Source organism: Prunus avium, chromosome 4 (assembly GCF_965620075.1).
Source record: "Prunus avium chromosome 4, drPruAviu1.hap1.1, whole genome shotgun sequence".
In the NCBI taxonomy this organism is placed as follows: Eukaryota; Viridiplantae; Streptophyta; class Magnoliopsida; order Rosales; family Rosaceae; genus Prunus; species Prunus avium.
In genome coordinates this window covers 23,131,866-23,150,314 of record NC_142287.1, presented here as the reverse complement: position 1 = coordinate 23,150,314, position 18,449 = coordinate 23,131,866, and the positions used below count along the sequence as shown (strand labels likewise).

General features: G+C 36.1%; 1 long non-coding RNA gene across 1 annotated transcript; it reads right to left on the bottom strand.

The window, feature by feature from the left end:
- Nucleotides 1–8,755: 8,755 nt before the first annotated feature.
- LOC148295062 (uncharacterized) lies at nucleotides 8,756–9,706 on the bottom strand. Its single transcript, XR_015835168.1, has 3 exons — nucleotides 9,507–9,706; nucleotides 9,287–9,394; nucleotides 8,756–9,034 (listed from the first exon to the last, which is right to left on the bottom strand). It is a non-coding gene; the product is annotated as an uncharacterized LOC148295062 (long non-coding RNA).
- Nucleotides 9,707–18,449: the final 8,743 nt, after the last annotated feature.

The window sequence follows — 18,449 nt, the reverse complement described above, 5'->3', positions numbered from 1 at the left end:
AAATGAAGTCTCATTATTACCTTCACTTAGGCTTACAAACCAAAATAATAAAAACATAACAGAAATATAAATGGGCTACTTACTCAAAGTCGTGAACTTCAAATATTGGCAGTAGGGCTGTGCAGGATCCAAACCAATCCACTAAAACCGACCAATCCAATCCAATCCAATCCAATTTTCATTGGTTTCGACAACATTGATGGATTGGATTGGATTAGAAAAATAGAAATCCAATTGGATTGGATCGGATGGCGGATCAAGAATTGAAAATCCAACCTAAACCGAACCAATCCAATATACACATTAATATACTTTCATGTTGTATAATATTTACATTTCATCTTGTTTCTCACTAATATATTAATCTTACTTTCGAAAAAATCAAAACGTTAACATATTAAATATAATATTATATTAATTTATATTAAAAATTAATATATTAATGTCATATCTTTCATCATATTGAATTTTGAATTAAATGTTATGAAAGATTATGAAGTTTTTTTTATCATAATTATTTTTTCATACAAACCGATCATCCAATCCAATCCAATCCAATGTACATTGGATCGGATTGGATTGGATCCTGACATCCAAACACATTGGATTGGATTGTAAAATTTGTAATCCAATAGAAGATTGGATTGGATTGGATTGGTAAAAAACCATTGGTTTCGAACCGATGCTCACCCCTAATTGGCAGCAACATCACTTGTGGAATCTTTTGCACTACGTGGCAGTGTTGTAATCCCAACAAAACATACATAATGTGAGATAAAAAGGAAGAGGTTGATGAGCACATAATTATTACATATAATATCCCTTAAATGATATTTGTTAGTATCTTATTTGTTTAATTTTGGACTAATTGCTTTGATACATGGGTATGTCACATGTGAGGTGTTGTTGTTACAAGGATGGCTTATTCAACTTGGACAATAAACATGTCATGGGCATTCACGTGGGTTGGCAACAAGATGATGAAAGGCTACCTTTTGGAGGTTTGCACATGCCAAAGGAATGCAAAGAGAGAGATGGTTGGCCACCAAAGGAAAGAGATAAGGAAATGGAATCATGATGGCAATAAACAATGGAAGTGGAGCATCAATTGAGGAATTAAAGAAGAAGAAAGCTGCGGGAATGGCATGATGGGATAATAATTTATTCAAGACATATTGCAAGGTTGCAACATGAGCTTCTCCTATAAATAGAGAGATCCTCCACAGCATTCAACACACACCCAAGCTCCACAACTCTTGAGCTTTCTCTCTTCCCTCCATCTTTCTAAGTTTTAATTTCTGTTTTTAGTTTTATTTTATTATGGGGAACTAACTCCCTAGCTAAGGCTAGGGAGAAAGCTTTTAATATGAGTGTGCAATTTTTATTCGTTTGATCCAAACTTAAGCTTTAATGTGAATTTGTAGTTTTTGTTCAAATGGAATTTGTATTTTTCTTTTTAATTAATTGATGAATGTTTGATAATCTATTTCCTGGGTTCAATCATGTTTTTCCTATTGTGTAGTAAAAACTTTCATGCTTTTAAAAGAGAAGAGAATTACTAAAGATTAATAGAATTTCGACGAAGATTATTTTTTGATAGTTTGTTGCCATTGGTACAAGTTATGCTTAGAATACTTCTAAAGGAAATTAAAAAGAGCTTTAATTATTTTGAACAACTACATTGGAAAATATTTTGTGGATCAAATTATTAAGAGTTGCATGCTTATGTCAAAAGTGGAACCCCAATGCCTTAGTGTTTTAATCAATTAATTTTTCTTTAAATCAAATCTTGCATAAATCTACCTCTCAATCACACTTGTTCTTTTTCATCTCTGTTATTTTCTTTACACTGCTCTCTGTGGATACGACACTCGGACTTCCGAGCTACACTACTATACGATACATTCCCTTGGGTTTTGTAAAGTGGTACGAACAGAGGTTATTGAACAACTTTAAAAAAGGAAAAAAACATTACAGGAACAAGTTATAATCTCTACAAATGCACACTTATCATATTCCATTTTCTCCAAAGTCTAATAAAACTCAAGATCATCTTTGGTGGGCTTCTTGTTGAAGTAAAAAGCCTCACACTTAAGCCAATCATTAGTGCAAATAAGGGCCTCAACTGTTATCGGGGTCAAACAAGCTCAAAAAAGATCCACAACCTTCTTCCCAGCACTAAATTTAGATTCTGAAGGCACACTGTAAACAGGGTTAGTAAATACATCCCTTGCAACCTTAGACAAAATTGGAACCTTAGAGAGTTTTCTCTCCACCAAGTTAACAAATCAAATCCTACTGGTGCTTCTGGATCTTGAGCTGCCTCCAATAAGTACTTATCAACCTCATTCTTTATTTGAACCATATCTTTGTCATTTCTTGTTCTTAAAAACCTTTTAAGTCTTGGATCACTCCCAACAACTTACTTCCCCCCACCCTCGGCATTAACCTCCACATTAGATTAGCTAAATTGACAGGACCCGCCTTGAATTTCCCTGGAATCCGCGATGAATCTTGTAATATTTCCGACATCAAGCTGATGTTAGGCCCATTTAATAACGTCATAGCCTCTTTTTCCAAATCAAGGAAAAGAGTTCGAGACATTCTGCCCTAAATTTCGGCAGTCTCCCCTGAAAAACGGACATTTCCCAAATTTTTAAACCTGTTAACACAATTATAAACACAACCAGCAGCATGCACACAGTAATAACATGCAATTTACATATTAGGCCTCCGGCCTTAAATTCAACCCTAACATGGGCAATAAAAGAGCATATCTAACGGAATTCAGTTTACAAACAAAATAAAGTTCAACATAAGTAAAAATAGATAAAAAATTTCCCTACAGGAAGTCGGGGCTCGGAAGTTCAGGGCTCGGCGCTGCTGCTCAGCTTAGGTCAACTAATGTCTAGGGGATTGTTTGGCTAAACCACTACCAAACTTGTACCAGGGAAACAATCCAACCAGGGGATTATTTGGCTAGACCACATGGAAGAATCTTCAATTAACCATGTGGCTAGGGAACAAGCCGTCCAACCTGGGGACTAGCTCACCAGCACGTACAGCAAAATCCTCAATACTCGTATGCCTGTGACAAGTCCTACACGTGCAGACTAACCCCACTAAGGGTCTACGAAACACCCTGTCAAGGGTGCCAGGGTTCCGACATATCCAAGTATCTCAAAAGTTTCCAAGTATCCAATCCATGTATTTCAAATCCAATGAGGTACATAGGGTAGTGCTAATAGCGCTCTAAACTAACATAAACCACAACCCACTCTCATTCCATAATCTCATTACCAATAACCCCATGTACCCAATACATATCCAAATATAGATAATAATTCTCAAAAATAGCATATATCCATTAAAGATAATCACAATCCGCAAATATTCAAATATAATTCCAATACTTTTCATAATCATATTATATTTCAACTTCTAAATATAAAATAACTCAAAAATCAAAGAACTCATTATGCATATTTTTCCATCCTTGAAAATAATAAATATTATTTAAAAACAAAGTCCACTCACAGATACGCTGCTTGACCCTGAGAAGGTCTTGCCTACTGTTCGGTTCATTTTTACACATGATTTTTCATGTTATTCACCTATTATTTTGAGTTAGTTCTTGACATTTTATAGCTTTTTACTTCCTTTTTGTGTTTTCTTAGATTTTACCTTGGTTAGAATGAAAATGAACTAAAAGTGCATTATTGGTTATAAATTCTGTTTTTGTTCATTTTCGTAGGTCAACTTCTTGGCCTGGGATCAACATGCTCTGATGCTCGGATGAGGAGAAGATCTTCATGAAACTTGTTCCAATGGATGTTAACTACAACATATCCAAATTTGAGCTCCATTGGACAAGTTTAGCCTATCCAACTGATCCTATATGTTACAGCAGCTCTGGAAATCCGAAGTAGGCCAGTTTTTTTACCTCCATAATGTTACCTTGATTCTTCTTGTTACCATAACACTTGGTAACAAGAAATTACTTTGGTTGAGAGATATTATCTGAAACAAAGAGCATCTTGGTGAAGACAATAACAAAAGAGCCCATCATGGCAAGGAGACAAGGCTTAAGGCTTTAACAAAAGTAATTGTTTTATATTAAAAGATATTTTGGAAAAGCTGGAAAGGAGGAGAGAGGAGTGAAAAGAGCATCAGCCATTGCAATCAGAATCATTCCACAATTTGCAGAGATTTTGCAGCTGGAGATGAAGCTTGGAGCTAGGGAGCTCAAGGAGGAAGACAAGGGCAACAAAGCAAGAAGTGGAAGAGATTTCCACCATTGAAGACCTTGAGCTCCTATGTTCACAAAATCTGTAACTTCTTTCTAGTTTTGTTTTGAGTTTGTATTTGAAATAAGTATGAGCAACTAAACTCCATAGCTAGGGCTTAGGTTGAAGCCCTAAACATGATTACCTTATTGTTTTGATGCTTGAGTGGATGAATTTCTAGACATTGTTGATGAATTCCAATTCACCAAATTAATCTATCCTTGATGTGTGTTTTTCCTTGGTTGGCCATCTTTGAAAGCATGCTTCTTGAGGTTGTTGGGATTATGTGTATCTTCATGTTTTCCTAAGCAATAAATGGATGGAGTAAGAACCATCCATGTGAATTGGTTTCTTGAATACCTAATGTAAACACCATGCTATTAGGATTCTTGTGATGTTCATATTCTCTTTGAACTTAATGGGTTTTCCTTGTAATTGAATCGAAGTACGAACCATACCTAGGTTCGGTTATGAGGAGGGCACAAGTATTGTAGCACGAACCATGCACTTTACGTATATTAGAGAGAATCAATGCGTCTTGAGCCACAACCCATGGTCTTGATTGCGAACATCTTCATTAACACGTTTAGAGTTCATTACTTGAGTATTCATGAACATAGGTAGAATTGTTTAGGGTGGATTCCGAAACCCTAGTGTTTGTTACATTTTAATTCCACATTTTGATAATTCATCTCTGCCATTCTCATTTAAATTCAAAGTCCATTTACTTTCATGCAATAGAAATAGGTCACTTGAACCAAACCAACCCCCCCCCCCCCCCCCAATGTGTGTGTGAGTTGTGTGTTTGATACGTTGTGTGTCTTGTTTACTGAATTTTATTTGTTTCCATAATTTTTTTTGACTTTTGGTCCACGCTGTGTTCTTCCATTTTCTGTGCTGAATCCAACCGTATAAAGAACTTGAAATTTGGAAAAACGGTTGGAAAGTTATAGGCAAAACACTGGACAGAGGTCGAAACTGGAAAAACAAAGAAACGAATCTGCCCAAAAACGACCGGTCGTTGCTGTTCAGGCGACCGGTCGCACATGAATCTGTCCAAAAACGGCCGGTCGTCACTGTTCACGACCGGTCGCACTGTTCATTTTCACTGTTTACGGCACTGTTCACAGGTGATAAATAGGTGATAAAAGGGTGATAGAAGTGCTGTTTCTGTTTTTCTTTGGTTTCTTGTGTTGTTTCATTTCTTTTACATTTCTTTACTCATTTTTAGTTTCCAATTTGCATTTGTGCATTTGTGGTGTGTTAAATTAGTGTTCTTTACGTACTCAAATTAGAACTTATAGGAAGCCGACAAGTTCTTCGTGGGATCGACCCCGTACTTACATAATCTATACCTCAATAGATTCGTGCACTTGCGGGTATTTTTAATTGGTTGTTTGCACATTAATTTGTGTCCTTTTAGGAATGCAACAATTTTTGGCGCCGTTGCCGGGGAACTGGCACGGCTGCTTATCTGTTTCAATTGAGTATGTTTAGAGTGCTTTGTTCGTTTTCGTTTATTGTTTGTTGTTTCATTTTATCTTGATTTGTTTTTGTTTCTTTTTCTTATAGGAACGTCCGGGGAGTCACCTCCACCATCACCAATGGCAGCCCAAATATTCAAATATAATTCCAATACTTTTCATAATCATATTATATTTCAACTTCTAAATATATAATAACTCAAAAATCAAAGAACTCATTATGCATATTTTTCCATCCTTGAAAATAATAAATATTATTTAAAAACAAAGTCCACTCACAGATACGCTGCTTGACCCTGAGAAGGTCTTGCCTACTGGGTACACTGGGCCGGAGTACCTATTTAAGAATACGAGGCTAGATTAAAATAAAATACTTCGAACGAGACTTTAAAATAATTTCCTAGTTTTTCCCGAGATTCCAAGTGTGTGAACGATGACGAGAAGTTCCTAAGGTCCAACTACGTGTTTCGAATGGTGGAATAACCTCGGAAGACGCTCGGTCAACCGAGTGGTCAAACTTCCCAAATTTGGTCAACCGGGCCTATGGGGCTCACGACCTCCTATTTCTGATCTGAAAGTTCCTATGGGTTCAACAAGGTTTATTATACATGTCCTGCAAGTTTGGTCAAATTCAAACGGTCGGATCGCTCGCAATCGCACGATCGGATGGTCACCGTTTTACCTAATCGTTGAATCGAAGCATCCGAGACTCCGATTCTCAATCTACGAATTCCTACACGATCCTAGAGGTGCCTAGATCAATATATTTGGAAATGGATTCTATCCAAAGGTCTGAACATATCGAACCCGGATAACGCCTAATATGCTTAAATCCGATCGACCGCCAAACAATAACCAAATTCAAATCCAAGCATACCGTCGTGCTCGAGATGACATGGGGATCATTTTAGGATCAAATGGGTCACCCACACGTGGCCCATGCGTCGGTAATGCGTGGGTGTTTTGAGAAAATTTCGGGGATCGAAAATTTCTCAAAACACTCATCAATACATATACCTACGTGATCTAGACAACACGTGGAGTAACTTTTGTTCTTAGGCCATGGCCAAAAAGTGACCGGAACTTGCCGGAAAATCGAGCAGAAAACCGGCGAAAACTTTGATTCAAAAAACGAGTTTCAAAACTTCAAAATCAATCTTAATCAACCCAACCATCAGCTAGAGCACATTGAAATGATGACACTACTACAAAAATCGAAATAGACGTGTATTCGGTTTTTCAACCGTCGTGAAATCGAGCGACATCTTTTGATGCATAAAACCACGACGGTAAATCCCCGTCGTCTATTATTTCTAAAGACGACGCTTTTACTCAAAACCGTCGTCTATTATGAAGTAAAGACGACCCTTTTATATGAAAATGGTCGTCTATTATGAAGTAAAGACGACCCTTTTTATATAAAAACCGTCGTCTATTATATGGAAAGACGACCCTTTTTATAATAAAAAAAACCGTCGTCTTTACATATAATAGACGACGTTTGTTTTATAAAAAGGGTCGTCTATTATGAAGTAAAGACGACCCTTTTTATATGAAAATGGTCGTCTATTATGAAGTAAAGACGACCCTTTTCATATAAAAAGGGTCGTCTATTATATGTAAAGACGACAGTTTTTTTATAAAAATGGTCGTCTATTATTAAGTAAAGAACTATGTTTTATTATATCCAAAGACGTCGGTTTTGTTAAAAAGCCATCATCTATTAAATGTGAAGATGACGATTTCTTGAAATATTGTCGTCTATTAACTCTGTCTGCCGCGCAAATCTCACGGCCTGGAGTTCCGGGCAGAGGGGATGTGCGTTGACACGCGGTTTCCTGCTTTTGGGTGCGGTGCGGTTGTGCGCGGGCGTGCCAGCACGGTCTACCGTGAGTCGAGATGTTGATGAGTGTAGGATGGATAAGTGGTGCGCCTGTTTGAACTCGTCTTCTAATCAAACGATTGCAGCCGAGAGATGAACTAGTCTCGGCTGTTAGGTTCACGGCCTGAACTACAAGGCCGTTAAGTGATGGTGTTGGTGGTGGGTTTTGGGCGGTGCTCCGGCGCGCTGCTCAGGGAGCGACGATCGTATGATATATGGGGTGAGGGAACGAACAACAGAGATGGTGCTCCGGCGCCTTGAAAATCAAGGGTCGTATGATATATTGATGAATGAATCTTCCTTACAAACTATCACTACTCCTAGGAAAGCAAGTAAAATATTGAAAGTGCATTACAGGAAAATATAAGTTGCTCCGTGGGAGGCTTTTGTTTGGTGTTTGAACCCTTTGAATGTAGCTCGAGCCTTGTATTTATAGGAAGAGTTCCTAGATGAGTAATCGAGGCTGAATTTAGGCATAGTGGAGTCTGATTAGCGCAAGTGGGTGTCCAATCGACATTTGGGATCGTGAAGCATGGTGGTGTGACCCCATAAATCCTGGTGAATCTCGGCCGCCGCCCTACTCGTGGTTTCTGCACCGCTGGCCGTGGAGACGCATTTATTGCTCTGATAGCTGGTGACCTAATCTCTCAAGCTGCAAGAATTCTTGTGAGAATGTCTACGTCTAATCACTCTGTCTTCTGTCCCCAAAACCTGACTTCAGTCACTTCCCACCTTCCCTCATGCATTAAATGCTTATTTGTGGTCAGTGGGTTTGCTGCATTAAACAGGCGCTACTTCATTAAATGAAGCATGGGTCCCTGCTATCACGTGATGATCTGACTTTAATATTTCTGGCCGTGATTTTACTCAGCCTCGGCCTCGGCCTGCACTCGAGGCCGAGATGATCATGCCTTAGCATTTTTATTTTGTCTTTAGGAAGGCAAAGTACCTTGTTAAAACGCTGCGTTTCAGTTTTACGAGCAAGTGCCAGGGCCGAGAAAGGGGGCTCCTTCGGCCAGCTCACGGCCGTGATTTATTAGGCATAAACAAACTCTAAGACAACGATTTTTTAGTAAAACCGTCGTTGATTGTATATAAAAAGACGTTATGGTGTTAAAAGAGGTCATTGATAATATATACAGATGACGGTTTTTCCAATAAAACCATCGTTTTATTATCTTTAGTTTTTTGAAGAGTCAATAGTTATTACATAGTCAACCAATCTTTATTCTATTACATACATACTTCCTACCTATAATTAGAAATAACGGAGCTCACAAAATCTACTAATTTGATTTTAACTTCATCAATTTGTTCTTGGGTTGACTTAGCTCTGCCTTCTTGCACATTTTCCAAGTTGTTGGTGTCGGAAAAGGAAAGACCTGCACGAAAGAGACCCCAATACTCTTAAACATAAACTTGTTTAGCAGTAACCTTAGCAAAAAGATCTATGCAGCTCTAGAATGACAGCAGAACACAATTGGCATAATTGGCAAAGTACCTGTTCTTGTGGTGGCACCATAACCTGTTCTTGTGGTGGCACCATAACAAATGAAAAATCAGAGATTCAGAAAATTAACAATGAAATTCCAAAATAATTAAAGTAAACAACAAAAACAAAAAGTATTTTGGACCTGATGATGTTGTCGGTCCAAAAACAAACGGATCTAGTGAGGGATGGGTATGTTTTGCCTCATCTTCTTCGTCAGCTTCTTCTTGATTACGAAGGCCTTGTGGGACGGCTGTGCATATTTATAAAAAAACCCAAATGAGAAACTCACTTAAATCCCACGAAATTAGCACAATACATGAACAAACATATATATATATATATATATATATATATATATATACCGATTTCCATAAGTCTTTCTAGATCGAGTCGCTGAGTTTGATGAGCGAGTTGAGTGCCTGAGAGCGAGATCTTCTTTGAAGAAAGTGAAGGTCGAGATCTTTCAAATCAAACCTTTCAACCAGCTTTGATTCTCAAATACAGAACCTCCCTCTACATCTTATGGATCTGCGAAGACCTCAATCTCTCAACTCCTTCATTGATATCGATTTTTTGATGATTTTGTAGAGAGTTTAATGAGGGTGTTTTAGAGAGTGCATGAGGGTTTCAAGGAGGGAGAGATAAGGTTTTCAGAGACGGGGGAAAATCTGAAAATTTGTCGAGCGCGAATTCACTTAAGTAGCCTTTTTTAGCGTGTTTTAAAAGACGACGCTTGTTAATGAGAGATAAGGTTTTCAAAGACGGGTGAAAATTTGAAAATTTGTCGAGCGCGAATTCACTTAAGCGGCCATTTTTTACTTCATAATAGACGACCATTTTCATATAAAAAGGGTCGTCCTTACTTCATAATAGACGACCCTTTTTTAAAAAAACCGTCATCTTTACTTCACAATAGACGACCTTTTTTTTTAAACAGCATCATGTTTACTTCATAATAGACGACCCTTTTTTTTAAAAAACCGTCATCTTTACTTCACAATAGACGACCCTTTTTTATTTATATTTTCATTAAATACAACATAAGATTTTGTGGTATCCACTAGTGTAAATATTTTAAATTGAAGATCAAATTGAGTCATTGTATTCATATAGGGTCAAGGAGTGTAGCTGTAAAAAATCATCAAAATCGAAGTTAAAATAACCGTTAAATCTTGATTTTTCGTTTATAACCGTCAAAATGTTTTGTCCCGTTACTTGATCTCTGATTTATTTTTTTTCCCGATTTTTGGCGTATATGATCTCGATGTGTAAACAAACAAGTTTGACGGTTGGATCGTTGAAATTAGTTTCGTAGAATGCGTATGCCATCAAAACAATATATTCACTAACAATAAAGAGTTTATTTATACTTTTATTAAATATAACATAAGATTTTGTGGTATCCACTAGTGTAAATATTTTAAATTGACGATCGAATTGGTTCATTGTATTCATATAGGGTCAAGGAGTGTAGCTGGCAAAAATTATCAAAATCAGAGTTGAAATAACCGTTAAATCTTGAATTTTCGTTTATAACCGTCGAAAAGTTTTGTCCTATTACTTAATCTCTGAATGTTTATTTTTTCCGATTTTTGGCGTATATGATCTCGAAGTGTAAACAAACAAATTTGACGGTTGGATCGTTGAAACTAGTTTCGTAGAATGCGTATGCCATCAAAACAATATATTCACTAACAATCAAGAGTTTATTTATACTTTTATTAAATATAACATAAGATTTTGTGGTATCCACTAGTGTAAATATTATAAATTGACGATCGAATGCAGTCATTGTATTCATATAGGGTCAAGGAGTGTAGCTGTAAAAAAATCATCAAAATCAGAGTTGAAATAACCGTTAAATCTTGATTTTTCGTTTATAACCGTCAAAATATTTTGTCCCGTTACTTGATCTCTGATTTATTTTTTTTTCCGATTTTTGGCGTATATGATCTCGATGTGTAAACAAACAAGTTTGACGGTTGGATCGTTGAAACTAGTTTCGTAGAATGCGTATGCCATCAAAACAATATATTCACTAACAATTAAGAGTTTATTTATACTTTCATTAAATATAACATAAGATTTTGTGGTATCCACTAGTGTAAATATTTTAAATTGACGATCGAATTGGTTCATTGTATTCATATAGGGTCAAGGAGTGTAGCTGTAAAAAATCATCAAAATCAGAGTTGAAATAACCGTTAAATCTTGATTTTTCGTTTATAACCGTCGAAATGTTTTGTCCCGTTACTTGATCTCTGATTTATTTTTATTTTTCCGATTTTTGGCATATATGATCTCGAAGTGTAAACAAACAAATTTGACGGTTGGATCGTTGAAACTAGTTTCGTAGAATGCGTATGCCATCAAAACAATATATTCACTAACAATTAAGAGTTTATTTATACTTTCATTAAATATAACATAAGATTTTGTGGTATCCACTAGTGTAAATATTTTAAATTGACGATCGAATGCGGTCATTGTATTCATATAGGGTCAAGGAGTGTAGCTGTAAAAAATCATCAAAATCAGAGTTGAAATAACCGTTAAATTTTTATTTTTAAAAAACCGTCATCTTTACTTCACAATAGACGATCCTTTTTAAAAACAAACCGTCATCTTTTCATATAATAGACGACCCTTTTTAAAAAAAACCATAATCTTTACTTCATAATAGACGACCCTTTTTTAAAAAAACCGTCATCTTTACTTCATAATAGACGACCCTTTTTATAAAAAAACCGTCGTCTTTAAATATAATAGACGACCATTTTTATATAAAAAGGGTCGTCTATGATGAAGTAAAGACGACCCTTTTTATAAAAAAAACCGTCGTCTTTACTTAATAATAGACGACCCTTTTTATAAAAAAAACCGTCGTTTTTACTTAATAATAGACGACCCTTTTTATAAAAAACCGTCATCTTTACATATAATAGACGACCCTTTTTATAAAAAAAACCGTCGTCTTTAAATATAATAGACGACCCTTTTTATATAAAAAGGGTCGTCTATGTTGAAGTAAAGATGACCCTTTTTATAAACAAACCGTCGTCTTTACTTAATAATAGACGACCCTTTTTATAAAAAAAACCGTCGTCTTTACATATAATAGACGACCCTTTTCATATAAAAAAAGGTCGTCTTTACTTAATAATAGACGACCCGTTTTATAAAAAAATCGTCGTCTTTACTTATAATAGACGACAGTTCTTTCAAAACAACCATGTCTTTACCAAAAAAAGGACACTTGATTTTTAAAAGACGACGCTTGTCATACCTGCTGTCGTTGTTTTTTGGTCAGATTTTAACTATGAAGAAAAGCTTTTTAATAAGACGACGCTTTTTTATTTCTGTGCGTCGTTATAAAAAAATTCTCAACAGTATCTCCATTTTTTAGTTGTTTAAGTCACTTATCCACGATAGTTTTTTATTACCGTCGTCTTTTTAAAAACAACGACGGTTTTTTGTTCTACCGTCGTCTTTTTCTGGTCGTCTTTTGCCCTTTTTGTAGTAGTGTGAGAAAGCATACATGAATCGACAAATTTGGTAGCCAGAATCGTAGGAATCGACGACAGAAAATTTACGAAAAATCTAGCGGTTTTGAGCAATTTTTGGCGGCTGGAGCGGCGGATAGCAGCTAGGCTTGGGCGGGACGGAGAGAGGGTGGTGACCTGATCGTTTTGGGACCGGTGTTCTGACCAATGGTGGCCGAATGTGGCGGTGACCGGCCAAAACATGGCCGGCAGTTCAAGGGGGGTTTGTCATTGAGAGAGAGAGAGAGAGAGAGAGAGATTAGATTTTTAAAAACAGACTTCGAAATATTTACGGTTGTGCCACTGCACTTTCGTTGATCGTAACTTCTTCGTTGCAACTCCGATTTGAGCCCACTATGTGTCTACGAACTTGTATCGACGCGATCTATGTCATAGTGTAATTCATTTCTCCAAAATCCTACCGGATTAAAAAGTGACCAAAATAACCCTATCCCATGGGCAAAATTGTAATTTCATTATTAAATAATTTAATTAATTCATGTAGATTAAATAAATGATTAAACATTGGATCGGTATGTTACATAAATGCTGGATCTTCTTTCTCATAAGCCTCATACAAAGGCATTAAAAGTTATTTCACCCTACTTACCATCACCTCAACCTTAAAAGCATCCTCTTCTCATTATATAACGTCATTCAATAACATGTGTTTGAAAGAAGGTGGAGAAATACCATTACTGGAGGCTTTAGCAATATTTCTTCTCACATTAGGTCATGGCTTCACTATGATTTTATAAGTCCCAGTAATTATGAATTCAAGAGAGTTTCAAAGAAAATTAAAGATGACAATCGATATTAGCCATACTTTAAAGATTGCATAGGGGCAATTGATGGAACACATATACTAGTTGTGTCTAAAGAAATACAAGTACCTTATATTGGTAGAAAAGGCATCACTACCCAAAATATCATGGTTGTATGTGATTTTAATATGTGATTTACATTTTCTTGGGCTGGATGGGAGGGCGTCGCCCATGATACATGTATATATTGAGACCTTAAGAATACCAGCATTGAAATTCCACATCCACCTACTAGTTAGTAATCAAAATGCCATTTATTTCAAGTTGGATATGTTTCTTCTATCAAATATGGAAAATAATATTGATATTGTTATTGTTTCACATGTATAGGTAAATATCATCTTCCTGATTTTCAATGAGAAAACCAAACAAGAGGGAGAAAGAAATTTTTAATCACATACACTCATCTCTAAGATGTTGGCGGAACAATAGGAAATATGAATTTGAAGATAATAATAATTCTCAACAGAATTGTAATAATCAAATACAATAACAAATTTACATGAAATTAATGTAAATCAACAAACACAAGTAGAAATACTTACAACTTTAGCGATTGAGGCTTGCAAGAATTGCAATGTCCTAAAGACAGATTTCACCCCTGCCCTTGTGCTCACAGTTCTATAGGCGTCCATCTCCCAAGATTCAACAATCGATAATCCTAAATTGAAGCACTTCAATTTAAGACTCTGGCGAACCAATTATATATTTGTACTCTCAAGACAAAACTAGGAAGAATTTAACAATAGAATATTGGGGATACTCTTTGTTTTTCACGGATAAGAACTCTCTTCATTCAATATTCCAAGTAGGTGAAGGTGTTTGGTTTATATAAAACTTATTACACCTCTTGTTGAAACATAAGTAGCTTTTCATTTGAAAAGTTACAGACACAAGTCTACGGAAACAAGACTTGATCATTTGAATCCCATCGTTTAATAATTAATAACTGCACTTTAAAGGATAACCAAGTGCAAAACAAATATTAAGACACACAACACTTATTTTTCATTCACTATAGAAATTAAATATTATTAAATAATATAAAATTTCCAACAATCCCCCATGTTGGCACTAAAAACTGAACAGATGGAGATGAGTGCAACTTACAAATGGGATGGACGATCAAGAGATCGATTGAATATTGGATGCCGATTCTTCCTGTCCTTGGATGCTGATCCTGAATAGAAAGAAGTCGAGACTCGTAAGGTCTATGGAACCGGTGTGGAACCAGCCTAAGACCCTCCGATGCTGAAGTAAGTTTGTTGTTTTAAGAGCTCTTGCTGTTGACCATATAGAAGTATAAAAGTCAAGCTGAAAAGTCTTACCCCTGCATTGTAGTGGAGGGGGCCTATTTATAGAGGGCATTTAGTATGCTCTTAGTGCTCAATTCCGATGTGGGACTCGTGGGAGGGCCCTATGAGGTTGACACGAGTATTTAGATATTTCTGGCGGGTGCTTCGAGGCTGATTCTGTAGGATCGGTATGGGATACCGATTGTAGGCTGTGTTGGGCCTGCAGCGGCTGTTCGTAGCTTTGAGGCAATGCCATCGGTGGCCGATGCCGATTGTCCGAGGACTTGGGTACTTGGGCGAGTTTATGAGATCCACGTGTCGTTGCACGAGTGGAGGGTCAGATATGGTACAAACACCCCACATGAATGAAAAATTGAGAAGAAATTGAGAGTACTGGCGGAAAAGAGATGCATCTGAAGAGGTGTCTTTTGGACTTGAACCTATCATAGTGAATACCTATCGGATTTACTTGGTGACGCAGTGGATATAATGAATTTGAATTGTTCACCGCAGTAGTAAACCAAGACAATAGGAATCACACATCTCCAATCCTAATATATTATGGTTCATGCAGTTGTGTTTATTTTGGTCCTGAACAATTCCCAGATTCATGAGAGCTTTAGAGAACTTAGCCATCTCGTTCTCATAAAAGCGACCCCACTTCTACTCTCACATAGGTGACACACTAATTAAGAATAGTCTGCTCTATTCCTCTTATTTATAAGATATCAGTACTTCTGCTGACAACACACTTTTTCCACCATAGGAATGAGGTATAGTGTGTTAACAACTTTGAATCATTCCCAACCAATTTGCCTATTGAACCTAGACCATGGGATCTCCAATCAACTAGGTTAGGTTTCCGCTCGGCCGATTCATTCAATATGTTGGCTTTAACCTCATTCCCCTCGATGCTCAACTCACTATCTAGTCCAACCTTTTAAATTTTGGATACACTAGGTTGACTATAAACATATGGGTGTGCACATTCCGTCTTAAGAAATTATATTCATTCGAGAGTAGTTGTTTTCAAAAAGTCCTCCATGCGTTTTGTTGGGACTTACTAAGTAATTTGCCAACTCTTCGGTAGACTTCCCCCACATTTAAGGTATTTGTAGGGTCTTTAACCTTTCTATACCTTAAAATAAAAGTTACTCATCTCTTTTATTGAGCAAATTACATTTTCATTCTTAAACGAATATAAGATTACAAAGATAGTTAAACCACCCCCACAATTCTCTTACAATTGTGGTTGCTATTAAACTATCAATGATTTTTCATACCTTAAGAACTTTGCAAATTATGTCTAGTGCAATTTTGCAATAGATTCCCATATTTTACAGTTCTCAGCATTTGTTCAATTTTGCAATAGACTTCCACAATTAGTTTGATAAGTAATTACGTCTAATGACTGTTTGGAGAAATCGAAAATATAATTCCCGCAACAGCACCCTCAAACTACAACACCTTTTTGTATAGTCACGGTCTCTTAACATACATACCCAGGTGAACATTAGTATCACTGTTAGGAAAAATCAGTAAATGACTTGTATTATAAGATGACAATGATAATATACAATTCTATATTGTAGACAGCAGCAAACTACAACTTAATATAAATGTATAAATAGAAAGTAAATACAGGAAACTGACTTTTATTGTAGATAGAGGCTTGCGTATTTCGCAATGTCCTAAAGACAGAATTTCGCCTCCTCTCAGTGCTTGAAGTTCAACAGACGTCTATCTCCCAGGATTCAACTATCTATAATCCAAGGGTCCAGCACCGGATCCTTGGATTCTGGCGAACGGTGGTGTGCTTCTCTCCAACACAGTATATAAATTTAATGCAGTAAGAAATGGATGGAAAAGATGATCGTATTATGGCATAGGACTTGTGCTTTTATAACAGACTCGCACCCCTTCAAAATAGCAGTTAACAACAGTTATTCCTGTTCAAAATTCAAACAAAAAGATAAGTCTTTTGATTTGAATCTAACCTCTACTAAAAGAAATCCGAAAAACAAAATAAAAATATTTATTTTATTTTCGGGCTAAAAGAAATCCCAAGTCTTGATTAATTAAATATTATTATTAATCAAGCAATCCATCCATCCAAGCCCATCAGCCCACCAATCCTTATTTAATTGATGTTAAGGTTTCATGCTTATAAAGCATGTGAAACCTTTTGGTTTCTCCAATGTAGGACAATTTGCTTTCAAACTTCCAACAATCACAACTTTTGAGATACAAAAATCACTGATATATTCTGTCATATGTATGGTATACACGTCTCTTTATACAATTTGCAAAATAAATTCACAAATCCAATATACTATATCATTGTGTTATCTCATAAACCACAGGACCATCTTCAAGTAAAACTGACCCCTATGGTCCATCAATTTTCCTATAGTGAAAATTGTTACGGATTCCTTCATCTGACAAATTTGCAATCTTTCTTTATGTAATCCAATATGCCAAGTGCATATTTCGATATCAACCCAAAGGCTCATATATACGTTTATATAAACATATATTTATTCTAGTGGGCTGCGCCATTAATGTAACAACCCATCAAAATCGAAAGCAACTAATTACTTTCTTAACACCATATCCATGAGGTGTACAAATTTGTAATACGATTTCTCTTTGTATAACAAGAAAATCTCAAATGGATTCAACATGGATAATCGGTTTATGTCCTTTCAAGTTGGACGGGTGGACAAAACAGTCATGCCACACACTTCATGCCAACCAGCATTTGCAAAACACTAATTAACGCTTTAAATCTGTTCATGCGAGAACAAGATCAGAGCCATGCGTTCAACAAAAGATTTAAAGGATAACATGCACGGATCTTATTTCCAGATGAAACACAATGGCTCCCCTATGCTGTTGTATACTTAATATACATCACCCAGCATATCATCAACTAGCCCAATTCAATTGGATCAATTCTCTGTCTTCCGCATATTCATTTTTCTCATGTTCCATGAGAGTCTGTCTTTAGATTGTTGGCGGAACAATAGGAAATATGAATTTGAAGATAATAATAATTCTCAATATAATTGTAATAATCAAATACAATAACAAATTTACATGAAATTAATGTAAATCAACAAACACAAGTAGAAATACTGACAACTTTAGCGATTGAGGCTTGCAAGAATTGCAATGTCCTAAAGACAGATTTCGCCCCTGTCCTTGTGCTCGCAGTTCTATAGGCATCCATCTCCCATGATTCAACAATCGATAATCCTAAATTGAAGCACTTCAATTTAAGACTCTGGTGAACCAATTATATATTTGTACTCCCAAGACAAAACTAGGAAGAATTTAACAATAGAATATTGGGGATACTCTTTGTTTTTCACGGATAAGAACTCTCTTCATTCTATATTCCAAGTAAGTGAAGGTGTTTGCTTTATATAAAACTCATTACACCTCTTGTTGAAACATAAGTAGCTTTTCATTTGAAAAGTTACAGACACAACTCTATGGAAACAAGACCACTTGATCATTTGAATCTCATTATTTAATAATTAATAACTGCACTTTAAAGGATAACCAAGTGCAAAACAAATATTAAGACACACAACACTTATTTTTATTCACTATAGAAATTAAATATTATTAAATAATAT